Source organism: Anomaloglossus baeobatrachus, unplaced genomic scaffold, assembly GCF_048569485.1.
Source record: "Anomaloglossus baeobatrachus isolate aAnoBae1 unplaced genomic scaffold, aAnoBae1.hap1 Scaffold_703, whole genome shotgun sequence".
Classification (NCBI taxonomy): Eukaryota; Metazoa; Chordata; class Amphibia; order Anura; family Aromobatidae; genus Anomaloglossus; species Anomaloglossus baeobatrachus.
In genome coordinates this window covers 53,241-72,050 of record NW_027445078.1, presented here as the reverse complement: position 1 = coordinate 72,050, position 18,810 = coordinate 53,241, and the positions used below count along the sequence as shown (strand labels likewise).

At 46.8% G+C, this 18,810-nt stretch overlaps 14 non-coding genes across 14 annotated transcripts; all 14 read right to left on the bottom strand.

Annotated features, from left to right (window-relative positions):
• Window positions 1-934: 934 nt before the first annotated feature.
• Window positions 935-1,125, bottom strand: LOC142287019 (U2 spliceosomal RNA). The gene has a single exon (XR_012748046.1). It is a non-coding gene; the product is annotated as a U2 spliceosomal RNA (small nuclear RNA).
• Window positions 1,126-2,242: 1,117 nt separating this feature from the next.
• On the bottom strand, window positions 2,243-2,433 carry LOC142287018 (U2 spliceosomal RNA). Its single transcript, XR_012748045.1, has one exon. It is a non-coding gene; the product is annotated as a U2 spliceosomal RNA (small nuclear RNA).
• A 1,117-nt stretch (window positions 2,434-3,550) lies between these two features.
• On the bottom strand, window positions 3,551-3,741 carry LOC142287017 (U2 spliceosomal RNA). The gene has a single exon (XR_012748044.1). It is a non-coding gene; the product is annotated as a U2 spliceosomal RNA (small nuclear RNA).
• A 1,117-nt stretch (window positions 3,742-4,858) lies between these two features.
• On the bottom strand, window positions 4,859-5,049 carry LOC142287016 (U2 spliceosomal RNA). Its single transcript, XR_012748043.1, has one exon. It is a non-coding gene; the product is annotated as a U2 spliceosomal RNA (small nuclear RNA).
• A 1,117-nt stretch (window positions 5,050-6,166) lies between these two features.
• On the bottom strand, window positions 6,167-6,357 carry LOC142287015 (U2 spliceosomal RNA). The gene has a single exon (XR_012748042.1). It is a non-coding gene; the product is annotated as a U2 spliceosomal RNA (small nuclear RNA).
• A 1,117-nt stretch (window positions 6,358-7,474) lies between these two features.
• LOC142287014 (U2 spliceosomal RNA) lies at window positions 7,475-7,665 on the bottom strand. Its single transcript, XR_012748041.1, has one exon. It is a non-coding gene; the product is annotated as a U2 spliceosomal RNA (small nuclear RNA).
• A 1,117-nt stretch (window positions 7,666-8,782) lies between these two features.
• On the bottom strand, window positions 8,783-8,973 carry LOC142287013 (U2 spliceosomal RNA). Its single transcript, XR_012748040.1, has one exon. It is a non-coding gene; the product is annotated as a U2 spliceosomal RNA (small nuclear RNA).
• A 1,117-nt stretch (window positions 8,974-10,090) lies between these two features.
• On the bottom strand, window positions 10,091-10,281 carry LOC142287012 (U2 spliceosomal RNA). Its single transcript, XR_012748039.1, has one exon. It is a non-coding gene; the product is annotated as a U2 spliceosomal RNA (small nuclear RNA).
• A 1,117-nt stretch (window positions 10,282-11,398) lies between these two features.
• On the bottom strand, window positions 11,399-11,589 carry LOC142287011 (U2 spliceosomal RNA). Its single transcript, XR_012748038.1, has one exon. It is a non-coding gene; the product is annotated as a U2 spliceosomal RNA (small nuclear RNA).
• A 1,117-nt stretch (window positions 11,590-12,706) lies between these two features.
• On the bottom strand, window positions 12,707-12,897 carry LOC142287009 (U2 spliceosomal RNA). Its single transcript, XR_012748036.1, has one exon. It is a non-coding gene; the product is annotated as a U2 spliceosomal RNA (small nuclear RNA).
• A 1,117-nt stretch (window positions 12,898-14,014) lies between these two features.
• LOC142287008 (U2 spliceosomal RNA) lies at window positions 14,015-14,205 on the bottom strand. Its single transcript, XR_012748035.1, has one exon. It is a non-coding gene; the product is annotated as a U2 spliceosomal RNA (small nuclear RNA).
• Window positions 14,206-15,322: 1,117 nt separating this feature from the next.
• On the bottom strand, window positions 15,323-15,513 carry LOC142287007 (U2 spliceosomal RNA). The gene has a single exon (XR_012748034.1). It is a non-coding gene; the product is annotated as a U2 spliceosomal RNA (small nuclear RNA).
• A 1,117-nt stretch (window positions 15,514-16,630) lies between these two features.
• Window positions 16,631-16,821, bottom strand: LOC142287004 (U2 spliceosomal RNA). The gene has a single exon (XR_012748033.1). It is a non-coding gene; the product is annotated as a U2 spliceosomal RNA (small nuclear RNA).
• Window positions 16,822-17,938: 1,117 nt separating this feature from the next.
• LOC142287003 (U2 spliceosomal RNA) lies at window positions 17,939-18,129 on the bottom strand. The gene has a single exon (XR_012748032.1). It is a non-coding gene; the product is annotated as a U2 spliceosomal RNA (small nuclear RNA).
• Between the last annotated feature and the right edge of the window lie 681 nt (window positions 18,130-18,810).

Here is an 18,810-nt window from a genome sequence, read left to right as displayed (position 1 = left end):
ACTGCAATGAATCTGAATAACTCCTCCTTTAGGGCGCAAGCAACTCCCCTCCCCCTTGCAGTCTTTCCAATTCACGATACAAAAAGACGGACAGGACAGGTTGCCTGACTTTCCGTCACTGCCACCCTTTGCCATCCTTACCCGTAGAAAGCCCTTTCATCATCCCCAAACCCTAATCTTTTCCCTTTCCTTCCCAGCCCCCAAACCCTGCCCTCTGTACCTTTCTCACCACCCGCTTCCCTTCTCCTGTCATCCCCCTACCACCCGGGAAAAAAAGAGATTGCCCCCTCCTTCCACTAGCCCACCCTCCCACCCAAAGAACAACTTCTTCTGCGCAGCTTGTTTTCTAGGCAGCAGCGCTATTGTGATGTCATCGGGGGGCATTGTGACAAGCCGCCAGTGTTCCGTCTCTTCATGTTGTGCACTGTTCAAACCGAAAATACATCAACAGGCAGGCTACAGAAAAGCTTACTAACAAAGGTTAGAGAGGGGCTTTCTCAGAGGGCTTTTTACAGTTTGTCTATTCCCAATTAGCCGGTTTAGTATACTTAATGAAAGTACTAATTCTTTCATAGGCCGCCCATTCTTAGTATTTGACGTTCAGGTAACAACAGGTAACTTTATTTGGAGTGGAAGCAGAGAGATAACACCAGATGCCAATTGTAGATCCTCTCACACCTGTGGTCACTGCAGCATCTGACTCCACTTTGTCCAAAAGGGATCTATTCCATTCAATTACACATGATCTAGATTAGACTGACAACAAGATACTGCACGGGACATAGCAGAGTTGGTGAAGTTGAGTGGTGATGAGTTTGCTATTTGGATGAATAAAGCAAGTAAAAAGTGTGTTAGATAAAAATTCATTTCAATTCGCTAATCGGGCTAATATGAATCAGGTGAATCGAGTTCTGCTTTTGGAAACTGGGTTAAGAAGGGGTGCACCGTTCCTGGAGGTACTGCAATACCAGGTCAATGCGTGGAGTGGACAGAGCAAGCTCTTTTTCCATCTCCCTGTTCTAAAAATCCATTTAATATATGGTCCCCAGATAGGGGACGTATCAGATATTAAACTGATAAGAACAGATACTACACTTGATCTTAGCCAAAAGGCCGAGAAGCGATAACCAGAATTGGTTTGGGCCTCGAGTGGCACCCTGGCCTATGCCGGACACATCTTAGGGAGAGAGAGCGAGAGGGAGACAAACCCACGCCTACACAAGACATTTTGTCACCCAAGCCAACCCTTGAAAAGGCTGCTTTGCAGAGCAAAAACAAGAAGAATGGTGCGTTTTGCAGCCGCCGCCCACTGCAATGAATCTGAATAACTCCTCCTTTAGGGCGCAAGCAACTCCCCTCCCCCTTGCAGTCTTTCCAATTCACGATACAAAAAGACGGACAGGACAGGTTGCCTGACTTTCCGTCACTGCCACCCTTTGCCATCCTTACCCGTAGAAAGCCCTTTCATCATCCCCAAACCCTAATCTTTTCCCTTTCCTTCCCAGCCCCCAAACCCTGCCCTCTGTACCTTTCTCACCACCCGCTTCCCTTCTCCTGTCATCCCCCTACCACCCGGGAAAAAAAGAGATTGCCCCCTCCTTCCACTAGCCCACCCTCCCACCCAAAGAACAACTTCTTCTGCGCAGCTTGTTTTCTAGGCAGCAGCGCTATTGTGATGTCATCGGGGGGCATTGTGACAAGCCGCCAGTGTTCCGTCTCTTCATGTTGTGCACTGTTCAAACCGAAAATACATCAACAGGCAGGCTACAGAAAAGCTTACTAACAAAGGTTAGAGAGGGGCTTTCTCAGAGGGCTTTTTACAGTTTGTCTATTCCCAATTAGCCGGTTTAGTATACTTAATGAAAGTACTAATTCTTTCATAGGCCGCCCATTCTTAGTATTTGACGTTCAGGTAACAACAGGTAACTTTATTTGGAGTGGAAGCAGAGAGATAACACCAGATGCCAATTGTAGATCCTCTCACACCTGTGGTCACTGCAGCATCTGACTCCACTTTGTCCAAAAGGGATCTATTCCATTCAATTACACATGATCTAGATTAGACTGACAACAAGATACTGCACGGGACATAGCAGAGTTGGTGAAGTTGAGTGGTGATGAGTTTGCTATTTGGATGAATAAAGCAAGTAAAAAGTGTGTTAGATAAAAATTCATTTCAATTCGCTAATCGGGCTAATATGAATCAGGTGAATCGAGTTCTGCTTTTGGAAACTGGGTTAAGAAGGGGTGCACCGTTCCTGGAGGTACTGCAATACCAGGTCAATGCGTGGAGTGGACAGAGCAAGCTCTTTTTCCATCTCCCTGTTCTAAAAATCCATTTAATATATGGTCCCCAGATAGGGGACGTATCAGATATTAAACTGATAAGAACAGATACTACACTTGATCTTAGCCAAAAGGCCGAGAAGCGATAACCAGAATTGGTTTGGGCCTCGAGTGGCACCCTGGCCTATGCCGGACACATCTTAGGGAGAGAGAGCGAGAGGGAGACAAACCCACGCCTACACAAGACATTTTGTCACCCAAGCCAACCCTTGAAAAGGCTGCTTTGCAGAGCAAAAACAAGAAGAATGGTGCGTTTTGCAGCCGCCGCCCACTGCAATGAATCTGAATAACTCCTCCTTTAGGGCGCAAGCAACTCCCCTCCCCCTTGCAGTCTTTCCAATTCACGATACAAAAAGACGGACAGGACAGGTTGCCTGACTTTCCGTCACTGCCACCCTTTGCCATCCTTACCCGTAGAAAGCCCTTTCATCATCCCCAAACCCTAATCTTTTCCCTTTCCTTCCCAGCCCCCAAACCCTGCCCTCTGTACCTTTCTCACCACCCGCTTCCCTTCTCCTGTCATCCCCCTACCACCCGGGAAAAAAAGAGATTGCCCCCTCCTTCCACTAGCCCACCCTCCCACCCAAAGAACAACTTCTTCTGCGCAGCTTGTTTTCTAGGCAGCAGCGCTATTGTGATGTCATCGGGGGGCATTGTGACAAGCCGCCAGTGTTCCGTCTCTTCATGTTGTGCACTGTTCAAACCGAAAATACATCAACAGGCAGGCTACAGAAAAGCTTACTAACAAAGGTTAGAGAGGGGCTTTCTCAGAGGGCTTTTTACAGTTTGTCTATTCCCAATTAGCCGGTTTAGTATACTTAATGAAAGTACTAATTCTTTCATAGGCCGCCCATTCTTAGTATTTGACGTTCAGGTAACAACAGGTAACTTTATTTGGAGTGGAAGCAGAGAGATAACACCAGATGCCAATTGTAGATCCTCTCACACCTGTGGTCACTGCAGCATCTGACTCCACTTTGTCCAAAAGGGATCTATTCCATTCAATTACACATGATCTAGATTAGACTGACAACAAGATACTGCACGGGACATAGCAGAGTTGGTGAAGTTGAGTGGTGATGAGTTTGCTATTTGGATGAATAAAGCAAGTAAAAAGTGTGTTAGATAAAAATTCATTTCAATTCGCTAATCGGGCTAATATGAATCAGGTGAATCGAGTTCTGCTTTTGGAAACTGGGTTAAGAAGGGGTGCACCGTTCCTGGAGGTACTGCAATACCAGGTCAATGCGTGGAGTGGACAGAGCAAGCTCTTTTTCCATCTCCCTGTTCTAAAAATCCATTTAATATATGGTCCCCAGATAGGGGACGTATCAGATATTAAACTGATAAGAACAGATACTACACTTGATCTTAGCCAAAAGGCCGAGAAGCGATAACCAGAATTGGTTTGGGCCTCGAGTGGCACCCTGGCCTATGCCGGACACATCTTAGGGAGAGAGAGCGAGAGGGAGACAAACCCACGCCTACACAAGACATTTTGTCACCCAAGCCAACCCTTGAAAAGGCTGCTTTGCAGAGCAAAAACAAGAAGAATGGTGCGTTTTGCAGCCGCCGCCCACTGCAATGAATCTGAATAACTCCTCCTTTAGGGCGCAAGCAACTCCCCTCCCCCTTGCAGTCTTTCCAATTCACGATACAAAAAGACGGACAGGACAGGTTGCCTGACTTTCCGTCACTGCCACCCTTTGCCATCCTTACCCGTAGAAAGCCCTTTCATCATCCCCAAACCCTAATCTTTTCCCTTTCCTTCCCAGCCCCCAAACCCTGCCCTCTGTACCTTTCTCACCACCCGCTTCCCTTCTCCTGTCATCCCCCTACCACCCGGGAAAAAAAGAGATTGCCCCCTCCTTCCACTAGCCCACCCTCCCACCCAAAGAACAACTTCTTCTGCGCAGCTTGTTTTCTAGGCAGCAGCGCTATTGTGATGTCATCGGGGGGCATTGTGACAAGCCGCCAGTGTTCCGTCTCTTCATGTTGTGCACTGTTCAAACCGAAAATACATCAACAGGCAGGCTACAGAAAAGCTTACTAACAAAGGTTAGAGAGGGGCTTTCTCAGAGGGCTTTTTACAGTTTGTCTATTCCCAATTAGCCGGTTTAGTATACTTAATGAAAGTACTAATTCTTTCATAGGCCGCCCATTCTTAGTATTTGACGTTCAGGTAACAACAGGTAACTTTATTTGGAGTGGAAGCAGAGAGATAACACCAGATGCCAATTGTAGATCCTCTCACACCTGTGGTCACTGCAGCATCTGACTCCACTTTGTCCAAAAGGGATCTATTCCATTCAATTACACATGATCTAGATTAGACTGACAACAAGATACTGCACGGGACATAGCAGAGTTGGTGAAGTTGAGTGGTGATGAGTTTGCTATTTGGATGAATAAAGCAAGTAAAAAGTGTGTTAGATAAAAATTCATTTCAATTCGCTAATCGGGCTAATATGAATCAGGTGAATCGAGTTCTGCTTTTGGAAACTGGGTTAAGAAGGGGTGCACCGTTCCTGGAGGTACTGCAATACCAGGTCAATGCGTGGAGTGGACAGAGCAAGCTCTTTTTCCATCTCCCTGTTCTAAAAATCCATTTAATATATGGTCCCCAGATAGGGGACGTATCAGATATTAAACTGATAAGAACAGATACTACACTTGATCTTAGCCAAAAGGCCGAGAAGCGATAACCAGAATTGGTTTGGGCCTCGAGTGGCACCCTGGCCTATGCCGGACACATCTTAGGGAGAGAGAGCGAGAGGGAGACAAACCCACGCCTACACAAGACATTTTGTCACCCAAGCCAACCCTTGAAAAGGCTGCTTTGCAGAGCAAAAACAAGAAGAATGGTGCGTTTTGCAGCCGCCGCCCACTGCAATGAATCTGAATAACTCCTCCTTTAGGGCGCAAGCAACTCCCCTCCCCCTTGCAGTCTTTCCAATTCACGATACAAAAAGACGGACAGGACAGGTTGCCTGACTTTCCGTCACTGCCACCCTTTGCCATCCTTACCCGTAGAAAGCCCTTTCATCATCCCCAAACCCTAATCTTTTCCCTTTCCTTCCCAGCCCCCAAACCCTGCCCTCTGTACCTTTCTCACCACCCGCTTCCCTTCTCCTGTCATCCCCCTACCACCCGGGAAAAAAAGAGATTGCCCCCTCCTTCCACTAGCCCACCCTCCCACCCAAAGAACAACTTCTTCTGCGCAGCTTGTTTTCTAGGCAGCAGCGCTATTGTGATGTCATCGGGGGGCATTGTGACAAGCCGCCAGTGTTCCGTCTCTTCATGTTGTGCACTGTTCAAACCGAAAATACATCAACAGGCAGGCTACAGAAAAGCTTACTAACAAAGGTTAGAGAGGGGCTTTCTCAGAGGGCTTTTTACAGTTTGTCTATTCCCAATTAGCCGGTTTAGTATACTTAATGAAAGTACTAATTCTTTCATAGGCCGCCCATTCTTAGTATTTGACGTTCAGGTAACAACAGGTAACTTTATTTGGAGTGGAAGCAGAGAGATAACACCAGATGCCAATTGTAGATCCTCTCACACCTGTGGTCACTGCAGCATCTGACTCCACTTTGTCCAAAAGGGATCTATTCCATTCAATTACACATGATCTAGATTAGACTGACAACAAGATACTGCACGGGACATAGCAGAGTTGGTGAAGTTGAGTGGTGATGAGTTTGCTATTTGGATGAATAAAGCAAGTAAAAAGTGTGTTAGATAAAAATTCATTTCAATTCGCTAATCGGGCTAATATGAATCAGGTGAATCGAGTTCTGCTTTTGGAAACTGGGTTAAGAAGGGGTGCACCGTTCCTGGAGGTACTGCAATACCAGGTCAATGCGTGGAGTGGACAGAGCAAGCTCTTTTTCCATCTCCCTGTTCTAAAAATCCATTTAATATATGGTCCCCAGATAGGGGACGTATCAGATATTAAACTGATAAGAACAGATACTACACTTGATCTTAGCCAAAAGGCCGAGAAGCGATAACCAGAATTGGTTTGGGCCTCGAGTGGCACCCTGGCCTATGCCGGACACATCTTAGGGAGAGAGAGCGAGAGGGAGACAAACCCACGCCTACACAAGACATTTTGTCACCCAAGCCAACCCTTGAAAAGGCTGCTTTGCAGAGCAAAAACAAGAAGAATGGTGCGTTTTGCAGCCGCCGCCCACTGCAATGAATCTGAATAACTCCTCCTTTAGGGCGCAAGCAACTCCCCTCCCCCTTGCAGTCTTTCCAATTCACGATACAAAAAGACGGACAGGACAGGTTGCCTGACTTTCCGTCACTGCCACCCTTTGCCATCCTTACCCGTAGAAAGCCCTTTCATCATCCCCAAACCCTAATCTTTTCCCTTTCCTTCCCAGCCCCCAAACCCTGCCCTCTGTACCTTTCTCACCACCCGCTTCCCTTCTCCTGTCATCCCCCTACCACCCGGGAAAAAAAGAGATTGCCCCCTCCTTCCACTAGCCCACCCTCCCACCCAAAGAACAACTTCTTCTGCGCAGCTTGTTTTCTAGGCAGCAGCGCTATTGTGATGTCATCGGGGGGCATTGTGACAAGCCGCCAGTGTTCCGTCTCTTCATGTTGTGCACTGTTCAAACCGAAAATACATCAACAGGCAGGCTACAGAAAAGCTTACTAACAAAGGTTAGAGAGGGGCTTTCTCAGAGGGCTTTTTACAGTTTGTCTATTCCCAATTAGCCGGTTTAGTATACTTAATGAAAGTACTAATTCTTTCATAGGCCGCCCATTCTTAGTATTTGACGTTCAGGTAACAACAGGTAACTTTATTTGGAGTGGAAGCAGAGAGATAACACCAGATGCCAATTGTAGATCCTCTCACACCTGTGGTCACTGCAGCATCTGACTCCACTTTGTCCAAAAGGGATCTATTCCATTCAATTACACATGATCTAGATTAGACTGACAACAAGATACTGCACGGGACATAGCAGAGTTGGTGAAGTTGAGTGGTGATGAGTTTGCTATTTGGATGAATAAAGCAAGTAAAAAGTGTGTTAGATAAAAATTCATTTCAATTCGCTAATCGGGCTAATATGAATCAGGTGAATCGAGTTCTGCTTTTGGAAACTGGGTTAAGAAGGGGTGCACCGTTCCTGGAGGTACTGCAATACCAGGTCAATGCGTGGAGTGGACAGAGCAAGCTCTTTTTCCATCTCCCTGTTCTAAAAATCCATTTAATATATGGTCCCCAGATAGGGGACGTATCAGATATTAAACTGATAAGAACAGATACTACACTTGATCTTAGCCAAAAGGCCGAGAAGCGATAACCAGAATTGGTTTGGGCCTCGAGTGGCACCCTGGCCTATGCCGGACACATCTTAGGGAGAGAGAGCGAGAGGGAGACAAACCCACGCCTACACAAGACATTTTGTCACCCAAGCCAACCCTTGAAAAGGCTGCTTTGCAGAGCAAAAACAAGAAGAATGGTGCGTTTTGCAGCCGCCGCCCACTGCAATGAATCTGAATAACTCCTCCTTTAGGGCGCAAGCAACTCCCCTCCCCCTTGCAGTCTTTCCAATTCACGATACAAAAAGACGGACAGGACAGGTTGCCTGACTTTCCGTCACTGCCACCCTTTGCCATCCTTACCCGTAGAAAGCCCTTTCATCATCCCCAAACCCTAATCTTTTCCCTTTCCTTCCCAGCCCCCAAACCCTGCCCTCTGTACCTTTCTCACCACCCGCTTCCCTTCTCCTGTCATCCCCCTACCACCCGGGAAAAAAAGAGATTGCCCCCTCCTTCCACTAGCCCACCCTCCCACCCAAAGAACAACTTCTTCTGCGCAGCTTGTTTTCTAGGCAGCAGCGCTATTGTGATGTCATCGGGGGGCATTGTGACAAGCCGCCAGTGTTCCGTCTCTTCATGTTGTGCACTGTTCAAACCGAAAATACATCAACAGGCAGGCTACAGAAAAGCTTACTAACAAAGGTTAGAGAGGGGCTTTCTCAGAGGGCTTTTTACAGTTTGTCTATTCCCAATTAGCCGGTTTAGTATACTTAATGAAAGTACTAATTCTTTCATAGGCCGCCCATTCTTAGTATTTGACGTTCAGGTAACAACAGGTAACTTTATTTGGAGTGGAAGCAGAGAGATAACACCAGATGCCAATTGTAGATCCTCTCACACCTGTGGTCACTGCAGCATCTGACTCCACTTTGTCCAAAAGGGATCTATTCCATTCAATTACACATGATCTAGATTAGACTGACAACAAGATACTGCACGGGACATAGCAGAGTTGGTGAAGTTGAGTGGTGATGAGTTTGCTATTTGGATGAATAAAGCAAGTAAAAAGTGTGTTAGATAAAAATTCATTTCAATTCGCTAATCGGGCTAATATGAATCAGGTGAATCGAGTTCTGCTTTTGGAAACTGGGTTAAGAAGGGGTGCACCGTTCCTGGAGGTACTGCAATACCAGGTCAATGCGTGGAGTGGACAGAGCAAGCTCTTTTTCCATCTCCCTGTTCTAAAAATCCATTTAATATATGGTCCCCAGATAGGGGACGTATCAGATATTAAACTGATAAGAACAGATACTACACTTGATCTTAGCCAAAAGGCCGAGAAGCGATAACCAGAATTGGTTTGGGCCTCGAGTGGCACCCTGGCCTATGCCGGACACATCTTAGGGAGAGAGAGCGAGAGGGAGACAAACCCACGCCTACACAAGACATTTTGTCACCCAAGCCAACCCTTGAAAAGGCTGCTTTGCAGAGCAAAAACAAGAAGAATGGTGCGTTTTGCAGCCGCCGCCCACTGCAATGAATCTGAATAACTCCTCCTTTAGGGCGCAAGCAACTCCCCTCCCCCTTGCAGTCTTTCCAATTCACGATACAAAAAGACGGACAGGACAGGTTGCCTGACTTTCCGTCACTGCCACCCTTTGCCATCCTTACCCGTAGAAAGCCCTTTCATCATCCCCAAACCCTAATCTTTTCCCTTTCCTTCCCAGCCCCCAAACCCTGCCCTCTGTACCTTTCTCACCACCCGCTTCCCTTCTCCTGTCATCCCCCTACCACCCGGGAAAAAAAGAGATTGCCCCCTCCTTCCACTAGCCCACCCTCCCACCCAAAGAACAACTTCTTCTGCGCAGCTTGTTTTCTAGGCAGCAGCGCTATTGTGATGTCATCGGGGGGCATTGTGACAAGCCGCCAGTGTTCCGTCTCTTCATGTTGTGCACTGTTCAAACCGAAAATACATCAACAGGCAGGCTACAGAAAAGCTTACTAACAAAGGTTAGAGAGGGGCTTTCTCAGAGGGCTTTTTACAGTTTGTCTATTCCCAATTAGCCGGTTTAGTATACTTAATGAAAGTACTAATTCTTTCATAGGCCGCCCATTCTTAGTATTTGACGTTCAGGTAACAACAGGTAACTTTATTTGGAGTGGAAGCAGAGAGATAACACCAGATGCCAATTGTAGATCCTCTCACACCTGTGGTCACTGCAGCATCTGACTCCACTTTGTCCAAAAGGGATCTATTCCATTCAATTACACATGATCTAGATTAGACTGACAACAAGATACTGCACGGGACATAGCAGAGTTGGTGAAGTTGAGTGGTGATGAGTTTGCTATTTGGATGAATAAAGCAAGTAAAAAGTGTGTTAGATAAAAATTCATTTCAATTCGCTAATCGGGCTAATATGAATCAGGTGAATCGAGTTCTGCTTTTGGAAACTGGGTTAAGAAGGGGTGCACCGTTCCTGGAGGTACTGCAATACCAGGTCAATGCGTGGAGTGGACAGAGCAAGCTCTTTTTCCATCTCCCTGTTCTAAAAATCCATTTAATATATGGTCCCCAGATAGGGGACGTATCAGATATTAAACTGATAAGAACAGATACTACACTTGATCTTAGCCAAAAGGCCGAGAAGCGATAACCAGAATTGGTTTGGGCCTCGAGTGGCACCCTGGCCTATGCCGGACACATCTTAGGGAGAGAGAGCGAGAGGGAGACAAACCCACGCCTACACAAGACATTTTGTCACCCAAGCCAACCCTTGAAAAGGCTGCTTTGCAGAGCAAAAACAAGAAGAATGGTGCGTTTTGCAGCCGCCGCCCACTGCAATGAATCTGAATAACTCCTCCTTTAGGGCGCAAGCAACTCCCCTCCCCCTTGCAGTCTTTCCAATTCACGATACAAAAAGACGGACAGGACAGGTTGCCTGACTTTCCGTCACTGCCACCCTTTGCCATCCTTACCCGTAGAAAGCCCTTTCATCATCCCCAAACCCTAATCTTTTCCCTTTCCTTCCCAGCCCCCAAACCCTGCCCTCTGTACCTTTCTCACCACCCGCTTCCCTTCTCCTGTCATCCCCCTACCACCCGGGAAAAAAAGAGATTGCCCCCTCCTTCCACTAGCCCACCCTCCCACCCAAAGAACAACTTCTTCTGCGCAGCTTGTTTTCTAGGCAGCAGCGCTATTGTGATGTCATCGGGGGGCATTGTGACAAGCCGCCAGTGTTCCGTCTCTTCATGTTGTGCACTGTTCAAACCGAAAATACATCAACAGGCAGGCTACAGAAAAGCTTACTAACAAAAGTTAGAGAGGGGCTTTCTCAGAGGGCTTTTTACAGTTTGTCTATTCCCAATTAGCCGGTTTAGTATACTTAATGAAAGTACTAATTCTTTCATAGGCCGCCCATTCTTAGTATTTGACGTTCAGGTAACAACAGGTAACTTTATTTGGAGTGGAAGCAGAGAGATAACACCAGATGCCAATTGTAGATCCTCTCACACCTGTGGTCACTGCAGCATCTGACTCCACTTTGTCCAAAAGGGATCTATTCCATTCAATTACACATGATCTAGATTAGACTGACAACAAGATACTGCACGGGACATAGCAGAGTTGGTGAAGTTGAGTGGTGATGAGTTTGCTATTTGGATGAATAAAGCAAGTAAAAAGTGTGTTAGATAAAAATTCATTTCAATTCGCTAATCGGGCTAATATGAATCAGGTGAATCGAGTTCTGCTTTTGGAAACTGGGTTAAGAAGGGGTGCACCGTTCCTGGAGGTACTGCAATACCAGGTCAATGCGTGGAGTGGACAGAGCAAGCTCTTTTTCCATCTCCCTGTTCTAAAAATCCATTTAATATATGGTCCCCAGATAGGGGACGTATCAGATATTAAACTGATAAGAACAGATACTACACTTGATCTTAGCCAAAAGGCCGAGAAGCGATAACCAGAATTGGTTTGGGCCTCGAGTGGCACCCTGGCCTATGCCGGACACATCTTAGGGAGAGAGAGCGAGAGGGAGACAAACCCACGCCTACACAAGACATTTTGTCACCCAAGCCAACCCTTGAAAAGGCTGCTTTGCAGAGCAAAAACAAGAAGAATGGTGCGTTTTGCAGCCGCCGCCCACTGCAATGAATCTGAATAACTCCTCCTTTAGGGCGCAAGCAACTCCCCTCCCCCTTGCAGTCTTTCCAATTCACGATACAAAAAGACGGACAGGACAGGTTGCCTGACTTTCCGTCACTGCCACCCTTTGCCATCCTTACCCGTAGAAAGCCCTTTCATCATCCCCAAACCCTAATCTTTTCCCTTTCCTTCCCAGCCCCCAAACCCTGCCCTCTGTACCTTTCTCACCACCCGCTTCCCTTCTCCTGTCATCCCCCTACCACCCGGGAAAAAAAGAGATTGCCCCCTCCTTCCACTAGCCCACCCTCCCACCCAAAGAACAACTTCTTCTGCGCAGCTTGTTTTCTAGGCAGCAGCGCTATTGTGATGTCATCGGGGGGCATTGTGACAAGCCGCCAGTGTTCCGTCTCTTCATGTTGTGCACTGTTCAAACCGAAAATACATCAACAGGCAGGCTACAGAAAAGCTTACTAACAAAGGTTAGAGAGGGGCTTTCTCAGAGGGCTTTTTACAGTTTGTCTATTCCCAATTAGCCGGTTTAGTATACTTAATGAAAGTACTAATTCTTTCATAGGCCGCCCATTCTTAGTATTTGACGTTCAGGTAACAACAGGTAACTTTATTTGGAGTGGAAGCAGAGAGATAACACCAGATGCCAATTGTAGATCCTCTCACACCTGTGGTCACTGCAGCATCTGACTCCACTTTGTCCAAAAGGGATCTATTCCATTCAATTACACATGATCTAGATTAGACTGACAACAAGATACTGCACGGGACATAGCAGAGTTGGTGAAGTTGAGTGGTGATGAGTTTGCTATTTGGATGAATAAAGCAAGTAAAAAGTGTGTTAGATAAAAATTCATTTCAATTCGCTAATCGGGCTAATATGAATCAGGTGAATCGAGTTCTGCTTTTGGAAACTGGGTTAAGAAGGGGTGCACCGTTCCTGGAGGTACTGCAATACCAGGTCAATGCGTGGAGTGGACAGAGCAAGCTCTTTTTCCATCTCCCTGTTCTAAAAATCCATTTAATATATGGTCCCCAGATAGGGGACGTATCAGATATTAAACTGATAAGAACAGATACTACACTTGATCTTAGCCAAAAGGCCGAGAAGCGATAACCAGAATTGGTTTGGGCCTCGAGTGGCACCCTGGCCTATGCCGGACACATCTTAGGGAGAGAGAGCGAGAGGGAGACAAACCCACGCCTACACAAGACATTTTGTCACCCAAGCCAACCCTTGAAAAGGCTGCTTTGCAGAGCAAAAACAAGAAGAATGGTGCGTTTTGCAGCCGCCGCCCACTGCAATGAATCTGAATAACTCCTCCTTTAGGGCGCAAGCAACTCCCCTCCCCCTTGCAGTCTTTCCAATTCACGATACAAAAAGACGGACAGGACAGGTTGCCTGACTTTCCGTCACTGCCACCCTTTGCCATCCTTACCCGTAGAAAGCCCTTTCATCATCCCCAAACCCTAATCTTTTCCCTTTCCTTCCCAGCCCCCAAACCCTGCCCTCTGTACCTTTCTCACCACCCGCTTCCCTTCTCCTGTCATCCCCCTACCACCCGGGAAAAAAAGAGATTGCCCCCTCCTTCCACTAGCCCACCCTCCCACCCAAAGAACAACTTCTTCTGCGCAGCTTGTTTTCTAGGCAGCAGCGCTATTGTGATGTCATCGGGGGGCATTGTGACAAGCCGCCAGTGTTCCGTCTCTTCATGTTGTGCACTGTTCAAACCGAAAATACATCAACAGGCAGGCTACAGAAAAGCTTACTAACAAAGGTTAGAGAGGGGCTTTCTCAGAGGGCTTTTTACAGTTTGTCTATTCCCAATTAGCCGGTTTAGTATACTTAATGAAAGTACTAATTCTTTCATAGGCCGCCCATTCTTAGTATTTGACGTTCAGGTAACAACAGGTAACTTTATTTGGAGTGGAAGCTGAGAGATAACACCAGATGCCAATTGTAGATCCTCTCACACCTGTGGTCACTGCAGCATCTGACTCCACTTTGTCCAAAAGGGATCTATTCCATTCAATTACACATGATCTAGATTAGACTGACAACAAGATACTGCACGGGACATAGCAGAGTTGGTGAAGTTGAGTGGTGATGAGTTTGCTATTTGGATGAATAAAGCAAGTAAAAAGTGTGTTAGATAAAAATTCATTTCAATTCGCTAATCGGGCTAATATGAATCAGGTGAATCGAGTTCTGCTTTTGGAAACTGGGTTAAGAAGGGGTGCACCGTTCCTGGAGGTACTGCAATACCAGGTCAATGCGTGGAGTGGACAGAGCAAGCTCTTTTTCCATCTCCCTGTTCTAAAAATCCATTTAATATATGGTCCCCAGATAGGGGACGTATCAGATATTAAACTGATAAGAACAGATACTACACTTGATCTTAGCCAAAAGGCCGAGAAGCGATAACCAGAATTGGTTTGGGCCTCGAGTGGCACCCTGGCCTATGCCGGACACATCTTAGGGAGAGAGAGCGAGAGGGAGACAAACCCACGCCTACACAAGACATTTTGTCACCCAAGCCAACCCTTGAAAAGGCTGCTTTGCAGAGCAAAAACAAGAAGAATGGTGCGTTTTGCAGCCGCCGCCCACTGCAATGAATCTGAATAACTCCTCCTTTAGGGCGCAAGCAACTCCCCTCCCCCTTGCAGTCTTTCCAATTCACGATACAAAAAGACGGACAGGACAGGTTGCCTGACTTTCCGTCACTGCCACCCTTTGCCATCCTTACCCGTAGAAAGCCCTTTCATCATCCCCAAACCCTAATCTTTTCCCTTTCCTTCCCAGCCCCCAAACCCTGCCCTCTGTACCTTTCTCACCACCCGCTTCCCTTCTCCTGTCATCCCCCTACCACCCGGGAAAAAAAGAGATTGCCCCCTCCTTCCACTAGCCCACCCTCCCACCCAAAGAACAACTTCTTCTGCGCAGCTTGTTTTCTAGGCAGCAGCGCTATTGTGATGTCATCGGGGGGCATTGTGACAAGCCGCCAGTGTTCCGTCTCTTCATGTTGTGCACTGTTCAAACCGAAAATACATCAACAGGCAGGCTACAGAAAAGCTTACTAACAAAGGTTAGAGAGGGGCTTTCTCAGAGGGCTTTTTACAGTTTGTCTATTCCCAATTAGCCGGTTTAGTATACTTAATGAAAGTACTAATTCTTTCATAGGCCGCCCATTCTTAGTATTTGACGTTCAGGTAACAACAGGTAACTTTATTTGGAGTGGAAGCAGAGAGATAACACCAGATGCCAATTGTAGATCCTCTCACACCTGTGGTCACTGCAGCATCTGACTCCACTTTGTCCAAAAGGGATCTATTCCATTCAATTACACATGATCTAGATTAGACTGACAACAAGATACTGCACGGGACATAGCAGAGTTGGTGAAGTTGAGTGGTGATGAGTTTGCTATTTGGATGAATAAAGCAAGTAAAAAGTGTGTTAGATAAAAATTCATTTCAATTCGCTAATCGGGCTAATATGAATCAGGTGAATCGAGTTCTGCTTTTGGAAACTGGGTTAAGAAGGGGTGCACCGTTCCTGGAGGTACTGCAATACCAGGTCAATGCGTGGAGTGGACAGAGCAAGCTCTTTTTCCATCTCCCTGTTCTAAAAATCCATTTAATATATGGTCCCCAGATAGGGGACGTATCAGATATTAAACTGATAAGAACAGATACTACACTTGATCTTAGCCAAAAGGCCGAGAAGCGATAACCAGAATTGGTTTGGGCCTCGAGTGGCACCCTGGCCTATGCCGGACACATCTTAGGGAGAGAGAGCGAGAGGGAGACAAACCCACGCCTACACAAGACATTTTGTCACCCAAGCCAACCCTTGAAAAGGCTGCTTTGCAGAGCAAAAACAAGAAGAATGGTGCGTTTTGCAGCCGCCGCCCACTGCAATGAATCTGAATAACTCCTCCTTTAGGGCGCAAGCAACTCCCCTCCCCCTTGCAGTCTTTCCAATTCACGATACAAAAAGACGGACAGGACAGGTTGCCTGACTTTCCGTCACTGCCACCCTTTGCCATCCTTACCCGTAGAAAGCCCTTTCATCATCCCCAAACCCTAATCTTTTCCCTTTCCTTCCCAGCCCCCAAACCCTGCCCTCTGTACCTTTCTCACCACCCGCTTCCCTTCTCCTGTCATCCCCCTACCACCCGGGAAAAAAAGAGATTGCCCCCTCCTTCCACTAGCCCACCCTCCCACCCAAAGAACAACTTCTTCTGCGCAGCTTGTTTTCTAGGCAGCAGCGCTATTGTGATGTCATCGGGGGGCATTGTGACAAGCCGCCAGTGTTCCGTCTCTTCATGTTGTGCACTGTTCAAACCGAAAATACATCAACAGGCAGGCTACAGAAAAGCTTACTAACAAAGGTTAGAGAGGGGCTTTCTCAGAGGGCTTTTTACAGTTTGTCTATTCCCAATTAGCCGGTTTAGTATACTTAATGAAAGTACTAATTCTTTCATAGGCCGCCCATTCTTAGTATTTGACGTTCAGGTAACAACAGGTAACTTTATTTGGAGTGGAAGCAGAGAGATAACACCAGATGCCAATTGTAGATCCTCTCACACCTGTGGTCACTGCAGCATCTGACTCCACTTTGTCCAAAAGGGATCTATTCCATTCAATTACACATGATCTAGATTAGACTGACAACAAGATACTGCACGGGACATAGCAGAGTTGGTGAAGTTGAGTGGTGATGAGTTTGCTATTTGGATGAATAAAGCAAGTAAAAAGTGTGTTAGATAAAAATTCATTTCAATTCGCTAATCGGGCTAATATGAATCAGGTGAATCGAGTTCTGCTTTTGGAAACTGGGTTAAGAAGGGGTGCACCGTTCCTGGAGGTACTGCAATACCAGGTCAATGCGTGGAGTGGACAGAGCAAGCTCTTTTTCCATCTCCCTGTTCTAAAAATCCATTTAATATATGGTCCCCAGATAGGGGACGTATCAGATATTAAACTGATAAGAACAGATACTACACTTGATCTTAGCCAAAAGGCCGAGAAGCGATAACCAGAATTGGTTTGGGCCTCGAGTGGCACCCTGGCCTATGCCGGACACATCTTAGGGAGAGAGAGCGAGAGGGAGACAAACCCACGCCTACACAAGACATTTTGTCACCCAAGCCAACCCTTGAAAAGGCTGCTTTGCAGAGCAAAAACAAGAAGAATGGTGCGTTTTGCAGCCGCCGCCCACTGCAATGAATCTGAATAACTCCTCCTTTAGGGCGCAAGCAACTCCCCTCCCCCTTGCAGTCTTTCCAATTCACGATACAAAAAGACGGACAGGACAGGTTGCCTGACTTTCCGTCACTGCCACCCTTTGCCATCCTTACCCGTAGAAAGCCCTTTCATCATCCCCAAACCCTAATCTTTTCCCTTTCCTTCCCAGCCCCCAAACCCTGCCCTCTGTACCTTTCTCACCACCCGCTTCCCTTCTCCTGTCATCCCCCTACCACCCGGGAAAAAAAGAGATTGCCCCCTCCTTCCACTAGCCCACCCTCCCACCCAAAGAACAACTTCTTCTGCGCAGCTTGTTTTCTAGGCAGCAGCGCTATTGTGATGTCATCGGGGGGCATTGTGACAAGCCGCCAGTGTTCCGTCTCTTCATGTTGTGCACTGTTCAAACCGAAAATACATCAACAGGCAGGCTACAGAAAAGCTTACTAACAAAGGTTAGAGAGGGGCTTTCTCAGAGGGCTTTTTACAGTTTGTCTATTCCCAATTAGCCGGTTTAGTATACTTAATGAAAGTACTAATTCTTTCATAGGCCGCCCATTCTTAGTATTTGACGTTCAGGTAACAACAGGTAACTTTATTTGGAGTGGAAGCAGAGAGATAACACCAGATGCCAATTGTAGATCCTCTCACACCTGTGGTCACTGCAGCATCTGACTCCACTTTGTCCAAAAGGGATCTATTCCATTCAATTACACATGATCTAGATTAGACTGACAACAAGATACTGCACGGGACATAGCAGAGTTGGTGAAGTTGAGTGGTGATGAGTTTGCTATTTGGATGAATAAAGCAAGTAAAAAGTGTGTTAGATAAAAATTCATTTCAATTCGCTAATCGGGCTAATATGAATCAGGTGAATCGAGTTCTGCTTTTGGAAACTGGGTTAAGAAGGGGTGCACCGTTCCTGGAGGTACTGCAATACCAGGTCAATGCGTGGAGTGGACAGAGCAAGCTCTTTTTCCATCTCCCTGTTCTAAAAATCCATTTAATATATGGTCCCCAGATAGGGGACGTATCAGATATTAAACTGATAAGAACAGATACTACACTTGATCTTAGCCAAAAGGCCGAGAAGCGATAACCAGAATTGGTTTGGGCCTCGAGTGGCACCCTGGCCTATGCCGGACACATCTTAGGGAGAGAGAGCGAGAGGGAGACAAACCCACGCCTACACAAGACATTTTGTCACCCAAGCCAACCCTTGAAAAGGCTGCTTTGCAGAGCAAAAACAAGAAGAATGGTGCGTTTTGCAGCCGCCGCCCACTGCAATGAATCTGAATAACTCCTCCTTTAGGGCGCAAGCAACTCCCCTCCCCCTTGCAGTCTTTCCAATTCACGATACAAAAAGACGGACAGGACAGGTTGCCTGACTTTCCGTCACTGCCACCCTTTGCCATCCTTACCCGTAGAAAGCCCTTTCATCATCCCCAAACCCTAATCTTTTCCCTTTCCTTCCCAGCCCCCAAACCCTGCCCTCTGTACCTTTCTCACCACCCGCTTCCCTTCTCCTGTCATCCCCCTACCACCCGGGAAAAAAAGAGATTGCCCCCTCCTTCCACTAGCCCACCCTCCCACCCAAAGAACAACTTCTTCTGCGCAGCTTGTTTTCTAGGCAGCAGCGCTATTGTGATGTCATCGGGGGGCATTGTGACAAGCCGCCAGTGTTCCGTCTCTTCATGTTGTGCACTGTTCAAACCGAAAATACATCAACAGGCAGGCTACAGAAAAGCTTACTAACAAAGGTTAGAGAGGGGCTTTCT